The following is a 9,060-nucleotide window of genomic DNA, read 5'->3' as shown; positions in this document are numbered from 1 at the left end:
TTTGTTTTTGTTATTGTAAATTTAACTATATGACCAATTATCCAAGTGTTCAATTAATTGTGATTCATCCCTGTGTATGCATACATCACATAGTTGAAGACTGACCACAGGTTAATGTTTTAACATGAGTGAAAGGATGACTTAACATTAGCATAAATATGGGAAAATGAGAAGTGAAAGAAATAGTTAATAATACCTATGCTTTGCACTTAATTGGTGTATCATAAAGACAAATTAAGTTTCTGCAATAATGTTTCATATTCTGTATGCTATGAATAATATTCAGTAAATACCAGCATGCAAGGCTTGTTCTTTGTATGTGAATGCATTTTTTTCCCAAATCATTTATTTATCCATTTATTTATTCACCAGAAACCCTGTTTTCAAGTGACTCATACACCCAAGACACTTTTCTAGACATTGACCTTTTAAAATGAAAAATAGGAGCACAACAGGAGCTCCATTATTATAAGGGATACAGAGTAGCATATCAATAATTAAAATCACACACGTATACATTACTGTAAGGTGAATGATTATTCTTATGTATTAGTAATATACATTAAAATTCACATATATATTACAATCTGATGTTATATTACCAACTGAGTACAAGAGGACTTACTATGAATAATTATCTCAAAGATTATAATAAATATTGTATCCTTAAAAAAGTGTTCATTTATTTACAATACTTACTAGACTATACTGTTTGGAATTCACTGAGTCAGGCACTGGGTTGGGTGAGGAATGTAGAAAAGTGGAAAGAAATTAAATAAAATACTGATTTCAGAAAACTTAGGAATGGGGCAAGGACAACCATATGAAATGATCATGGTTCAAGAATGACCAAGGTCTGTCAGTGAAAGTATATCAGAAGAACAAAGGGAGTCCTCAAAGGGAGAAATGGAAGATCAAAAATAATGATGAATGAAGTCATAGGTGTCTATGTCGGAATAAAGGTATATGCTAATCATCATCATAGTTTTCAATTATATTGTTGCAGTAATATGTCCTCACTTTTATTTATGAATATCTTCAATGAATTGGCATTAATTTTATGAAAATACAAACTTTGATCATTTTTAATATTCTGTTTGAGGAATGGAAAGTATGTGTAAAGTACATCTCTAAATTCAACTAGTATGACTGCCTCAAGGAAAACCCCTGTGTGATTAGGTTATGAGTTGACCTAACAGCATTTTTCATAGAACACAGTTTTTACTTGAAAGAATAACAAACTAAGGAACTATTGATATTTTGACTTGAATATTTGTCAGATAAAAATTAAGCAACTGATGCAATATGATTATTATAGCATAAAATTTTAGCTTTCAAGGGAAAGCTAAAATTTTGGAAAATTTTATCTGCAACTATAAGAGTGTCAATTCACAATATTTAGAGATTTTGGATGAGATTTTCAGTGCTATAAATAAATCAGATCATTTTGTATTTTATAATGAAATGTGTCAAACTTTATGATAGCTGCATAAAACAATGAACTGATATTTTCCAAATGATCAGTACAACATTATAAAATCATGAATGTGTAAAATACCCATTTAGGATGCATGAGTAATCAACAAATTTTAGTGCAATAGAGTATAAGAAGTGTGTTGTTAAAGGTTTTAGATTTCACAATGCCACAAATCTTTCAGAGATGACCACTTGTCAAGTTTTGGTGTTATATAAAAGAAGAATATTCATAGTCTTATGCAAAGGCTATTAAAATATCCCTCCATTTTCCAACTACATATCTTTGAGTGTGAATTTGATTTGTTTTTCAACATACTGCAAGCAAAACAACATATTGCAACAGATTGAATGAAGAAACAGATAATCTGAGAATCCAACTTTCTTCTCTTAAATCTCACATCAAAGAAATAGGCAAAATATAAAATAATACCAGTCTTCTATTTTCAAAAATAGTTATTGTTCATAAAGTTATGAATACATGCTAACATACAATAAATTTATTATTGCCAATCTAAATAAGTTAGTAAATTAGTATATAAATCTCTGAAGTTTTATAACAGATTTAATACACATAAATAAAAACTCCTTTGAAACCATGTGCCAGTAATCAATTCATTGATTTTTCAGCATTAAATTGAGTCTATTTCCCTGCTCTGTGATAATTTAACTGTGCCCTGTTAATGTTTCCCTTTTGTCAGTCTGGAACAAACTATGTTTGTCTGTAAGGACAGTGTAGTGATGAAGGGAATTTTTCTACCTGCCTCTTGTGTGGCTTCATTGTTGGCTCCTGGAGAATGTGGCTTCTGTAGGTCTGAACTCAGATGATTGTAGCTGGATCCCTGACACTGCAGCACGTATATGCTGGGTAAAGTCACTGCTCCCAACATTTTCTCTTCAGATTTATGTACTTGTGCATATATTACAGGCCACACTGAGCTGCCATCAAGTGAGCAGAGTGCCCACAATTGTCCAAAGTCCAGCATGTTGTACTAATTTCCTACAGAGATGTTCCTCTTCTCTCAGTGGTATCTACAGTGGTGCTCTGCCTCTCCCCAGAGCCTGGCCACTTGCTCCAACTCACGTGCAGTCCGGAGTTTCTTTCTACTCCCTGTGGACCAGCTTTGTCTCAGGTAACTCAGTAGAGGTCTTTACCACCCAGTAAGCAGCTACCAGAACTTTTTCAAAAATTGTAAGCCCCAAACTTGGAACAGTTCTCCACCCAAATTTGTCAAAAAGCCTTTGTATTGAATATCTCCTATTTATATTATTGTGTGGTTTCTGACATCTGATTGGAGCCAGACTTCTTAATAATTTCTAAGTAAAAAAAGTAAAAATTAAAAATTTCTAGTAAAAATGGTCCTGAGACCAAAAAGTTGGAGAATAATTACTATATGTTGTAGTGAGAAAAAATGGAGGGGATGACTGCTACATAGAGCACGTAGGGAAGAACATCATTTGAAGTTCTTGTCCCACTAGTTATAAATAAAACCCACTCCAATAATAATAGTGGCCTGAAGACTAAAATGTCTTCTAAAATGGAAGGAGAAGTCCTCTTGTGGTTGTAAATTTTAGAGTACTCTCTTTTATACACGTATGCTTTTAATTAACAAAACTAGCACAGATTCTGGAAGATTTCAAAACTAGGTACTGATCTTTTCCCCAAACCCATCTCTTTTTTCTATATTTTGCTTTTGGAATAATTCCCCAGGATTTGATCACTTCTCTCCAACATTATCACTATCACTCCTGGACCAAATTATCACCATTTCTTGCTTGTATAGTGAAAATTATGTGTAAGCTGAGCCCACACTTCTGCCCGGCTAGGCTAATATATACATAGAAGGCTAATATTTTTATAACACTGATACTTATAAAATTTAAGGAAATAATATCTCTCTCCCTAAACAAATCTTCCAGGGTTCCCTCATATGACTCAGATTAAAATTCAGAAGCTTTACAATGGCTTATGATTTTCCACACCAACTTACCTTCATTGCCTCTACTCTTACTTCATTTGCTACTTTCACTGTCACTTCCATTCCAGCCATATTGTCCTTCTTGGAACCACAGGTGAATTATGTATCATTATCTTAACACATACAAATTACTTGATGGAATAAAAAAACTTCTAAATATTTAAACATATAGATTTACCTCTGTATTTATATAGTTCAGCACTATGAAAAAATACCACAAACAGTTGCTTAATAAATCTTTTTTTTAATAAAAGAATAAACCACAGTCTGAGATGAAATGGCTAGAGAAACTAGACTGAATTTAAAACTATGCTTTTTCTGAAGTAAATACCAATTTTAAATCCACCTCTATTTGTGAATATTTTCTTACTTTATACATCCATGGGGAAATATTGTAGTTTCCTTCCATTTTAAAATTATATTCATATGATTATGTCAGAATTGAACTATTAGTTTGTTCACCAAGGCATTGAATTAAATCATTCACTGAACATTAATTAAGCTCCTTTTTACATTTAAGATACTTTTTAATTAAAGTGTAAGCCAAGAAAATGAAAATGTGATCCTTGCCAGTAATGTGGTAAACAAAATAAGTTATATAGCAGATAATTTCACCATCAAAATGGCCAGGTTGAGCACACATTAAAATCATTGTGTGCACACGAAACCCAGGGAAATACAACAAAATAAATATTAAAACCGATCAATAAACATATAGCTAGGGCCAAAAAAGAAAGGAATACCAAAAGTGCCTAATCTTTGTACTATGTTTGAAAAATGAGCATTCGGTTGAAATTTATCACAAGAGTAGTACACTAAGGACCCAAATGCAATGTCATGGCCCACAAGGGAGATTAGCACAGCCTATACTGCAAATGGGAGAACTATGTGTCAAATGCACTGATAGGCAAACAGTGCCTAAGGAAATTTGCTAACTCAGAAGCAGATTTTAAGTAGCACAAAACAAACAATGTGGACCTCATTTTCATTTATCTAGCAGGACATAAAAAGAAAAATCACACATGACCCAGAAAACCTACAAAATAAAAAAAAAAGAAAGAGAACAGTGAGATTATGAATCAGCACAGTCTTTGGGGAAAGTTAGAATTTTAAGTATTTTTATGGCAAAAGTAGAATTTGGACTGATGGAGGAGACAGAAATATTTCACCCTACCAGGAATGAAGAAGAAATAAAGATGTAGCCGTTATAAAGGATATGGGGAAGACAGCTTCTGGAACAAAGGATTGATACTGGAAGAAAAAGTTAAGCTGCTTCTCAGCAAAAGAAATAATCAGTGAGGTGAATAGAGAGCCTAAATGTTGAGAGCAAATTTTACCACTCGCACATCAGATAGAGCACTAATCTCTAGGGTATATAAAGAACTCAAAAAGCTAAACACCAAAAAATATAACCCAGTCAATAAATGGGCCAAGGAACTGAACAGACACTTCTCAGAAAATGAAATACAATCATCTCTAGCAATTAGAGAAATGTAAATCAAAACTAAGATTTCATCTCACTTCAGTCAGAATGGCAGCTATAAAGAATACAAACAACAATAAATGTTGGCAAGGATATGGGGGAAAAGGCACACTCATACATTGTTGGTGGAACTGCAAATTGGTGCAGCCAATTCGGAAAGCAGTATTCAGAATCCTTGGAAAACTGGGAATGGAACCAACATTTGACCCAGCTATTCCACTCCTTGGTCTGTTGGAGCCACCCTCCGACAGAGATTAGGGAGAGCACTAGACCAGCTAGTGTCTCCAGGGCTGAATGAGATGATGAGTGTCATGACCCGGCCCCTGGCACCTCACCTGGCCAAAAATCACACCAAGTCGGGATTTGAGTCAACCTTGATGGCGTAGCAACTCAAATTTATTACGTGGGGAGTGACTTTTATAGCTGAGGAAAGCAGGAAGTAGAGGAGAGATGAGGCGGGACCCAATAAGAAATATGCATGTCCCTGTTGCTAGGAATTTATTCTAATATCCTGCTACGTTTGCGGAAGCCGATTCTCATAACTGTACAGGAATGTACACAGAAATATCACAAGACCAGAGTCATAAGACTGTTTCCTCACATATCTACAACTCTGTGGCAAGTATATGCCCCAACATTGGTCTATACCCAAAGGACTTAAAAATAGCATACTACAAGGACACAGCCACATCAATGTTTATAGCAGCACAATTCACAACAGCTAAAATGTGGAACCAATCTAGATGCCCTACAGTAGATGAATGGATAAAGAAAATGTGGTATATATACACAATGAAATATTACTCAGCAATAAAAGAGAATAAAATCATGTCATTTTCAGGTAAATGGATGGAGTTTGAGAATATAATGGTAAGTAAAGTTAGCCAATCCTAAAAAAATGACAAATATTTTCTATATTTTCTCTGATATAAGGAGGCTGATTCGTAGTGGTATTGGGAGGGAGAACATGAAAGGATTAGATGAACTCTAGATAGGGTAAAGAGGTGGGAGGGTGAGGGAGAGGGCATCAGGATAGAAAAGTTTGTGGAATGAGATGGATATCAATATGCTAAATACATGTATGAAGACATTAATTGTGTGAATACACTTTGTATACAGCCAGAGACATGAAAAATTGTGCTCTATATGTGTAATATGAATTGTAATGCATTCTGCTATCATATATAACAAATTAGTATTAAAAAATAAATTTAAAAAATAGAAAAAGAAAAAAGAATTAAAATCTAAGGAAGACAAAAGTAAAAAAGGTTTGAGAAATTTGGATTTGAGCTAATAGTTCTTAGGAAATGCTTGTGGATTGATTAGCAGATAAGGACTAATCTTTAGTGAAATACATCCAAATTTAAAGACAATTGGAAGAGCATCAGTAAGTAATAGAGGGAGAAATTTTGTATGTAAAGATGATTAGTGAATACTTTCACAGATCTAAAGAGTTTTGGGGGGTGAGAGGAAGGGTTTCATAATTTATTTAACATCCTTCAAGGTATGAGTATTTAGTTTTTTTCCATTATTTTACAATTATAAATAGTGCTGCAATATTTTATATATATATATATATATATATATATATATATATATATATATATATATATATATAGTAGTTTTGTATTGTTAAAAGTGTATCTTTAGTAAATTCCTAAAAATAAGATTTCTGGATCAAAAGGTGTTATGGTTTGTATTTGAGGTGTCTTCCAAAGAGCTCATATATTAGGCAATTCTGGAATGTTGAGAGGTGCAATGATTATGAGTCCATTTGATTAATGGATAATTTGATTGGATTACAGAGTGGTAACAATAGGCAGGTATGGCATGGCTGGAGGAAGTAGGTCACTGAGGTCACGGCCTTGAATTTGTCCCTGGCTCCTCCCTCCCTCCCTTTCTCCTTTCCCAGCTTCCATGAGCTGAGAACAGCTTTCCTTCAATATGCCCTTCCACCATGTTTCTGCCTTGGAGCCAGCTGACCATGGACTGAACCTATGAAACTGTGGATCCAAAAAATGAACTTTTCCTCTCCTAAGTTGTTCTTGTGATGTATTTTGGTTTCCATGTTTTGTTTTGTTTTGTTTTCTCTAAAAATATCACAAGATTGCTCACTGTCAAATAGTAGGATATTATGGTATATTTCAGCTTATATAAACAAACACTCCTAGGGTTAATTTACATTATTTTATGGTATGCATGCAAATAGTCTTTACTAATATTAAATTATTCTTTTTTTGATGCTACAAACAATTTTTGCATGGCCTAATATGCAGGAAATGACAGAGACCAAAGGCTGAAACTTGAACTTGTGCAGAACTCTTGAAGGTCAATTGGTGAGGCGCATGTAAATACAAGTAAAATTTAACAGGATGGGAGGGTGGGTGGAAGCAAAATTCACACAAAATCTTAAAGTCCATAAGAAGGCAGTACTAAGTCATAAAATATGCTCTATTAGAGTGAAATAGGTCTCAGATTTGTGACTTCACCTTGTGACCTAGAACAAACCCTTGACTGTTTCAAAGTTTGGTGGCTTCCTCTTACACAAAATAAGGCTGTTCTGGGATTAACTGAAAGAATGGAAGTTGGCAAGAGTTTGGTACACAAAAACATGTGGTAGATATATTATCAGTTTTCTGAGACATCATCTTTACATGTTCAGCTGATCTTCGAAATATTACTTTGTGGTAGTAAAGATGTAGACAAAGCAAATAATTTATTTTCTAAAAGCCAAGTTATTCCAGTACAATTCAAAATGAATCTATATGAATACTTTCAGATAACTCTTAGACTTGCAAATTTTGAACTATCTGTTCTGGAAATCCGGATTCTTGGCACATTGTACATTTATTTATCTTTCTTTTCCAACACATGCAGAGATAGATAAATGGTTCCTTTTAAATTAATACAGTTCTAAAGATTTTTGAAAAAGAAAATCCCCAGGTTGTTAGAATCTTAATTTTATATATTTTCTTTAGTTAAACATTTTAAAACTGGTTACCAAGTAATGAATATCATCTATGGAAGTTTTAGTTAATGGCTCAGATTTGTTTTTACTTTTCCTCTTGAGTTATAAGGTCTAAGTACTCTCTCCCTTGAAACAGGATTGATTCAGGAAACTTTTTTAGGTAAATCTGTTACAGTCTTATTCTATCAAAAGATCTGCTCTGGGAGTTCCCAAACAAATGCACTGGGAACGAGCTGTTGTCTTTTAAAAACAGCAAGCCTTGTGAACTAGAACAAGCCCTTAACTGTCTGAACCTGAGATATAAATGCATGCACAATGGTCTCAGTTATGTTAGGTATGTGCTCAGTTTGAGACAGTTCTTATGCAGCAAGAATAATAGGAAGGGAATTTTGTATGTTTAGATGAAATGAAGTCATTAAAAAGAAATTAAATTGGGACAAAAAAATCAAAAATCAAAACTATGAGGCAAAAATCTAAAGCAAGTCATTAGGTTTGCAACTGGATCTTAGTTGGATGCTCAAATGGGACTTGAGGAGACTTTGGGGAGTGCTTACAGGAAAGTTGGGAAGCTCTTATTTGCAGGAGGAAAAAAAATAGCTTTCTTGTTAAGTAGTGTAGAAAGTGAAACACAATTGGCACCTGAAGTAACAAGGAAAACAATGTACCTAATGAATCCACAGATCTGGTTTAAGAAATTTCCAGGCAACAGTTTGAAGTGTCAGTTGTTTTCTTGTACCTGTGCATCATCAGTATAGAGAAAAAGCATTCAAAGAAGGGCTTACTTAATTTTCAGGCAGAATTTAGAAATAATATTTAAAAGTCAGGGCTTGCTGTTTTTAAAAGACAACAACTCATTTCCAGTGTATTTGTTGGGCACTACCAGAGCAGATCTCTAGAAAGAATAAGACTGTAGCAGATTTACCTGGAAAACTTCTGAGTTAAAAAAGGATGCAGCCTTAGAACAAGAGAAGATCTAGAAGACCTTGATGCAGACATAATACCTGTGGAGAACAGAGGGAAGGAAGGAGGGTTGGATAAGCAGTGATGAAATGACAGCACAGTGTTGAGTCATCTTTTTTTTTCAGATTAAAATTGTTCTATGAAAATCAATTCTGCGGTAAAAGGTGGTTGTTAGCAGCTGGGATCATTGGTCAATT

This window comes from Callospermophilus lateralis, unplaced genomic scaffold, assembly GCF_048772815.1.
Source record: "Callospermophilus lateralis isolate mCalLat2 unplaced genomic scaffold, mCalLat2.hap1 Scaffold_91, whole genome shotgun sequence".
Lineage (NCBI taxonomy): Eukaryota > Metazoa > Chordata > Mammalia > Rodentia > Sciuridae > Callospermophilus > Callospermophilus lateralis.
The sequence above is the reverse complement of the archived record's forward strand: the minus strand, read 5'-3'. Positions refer to the sequence as shown.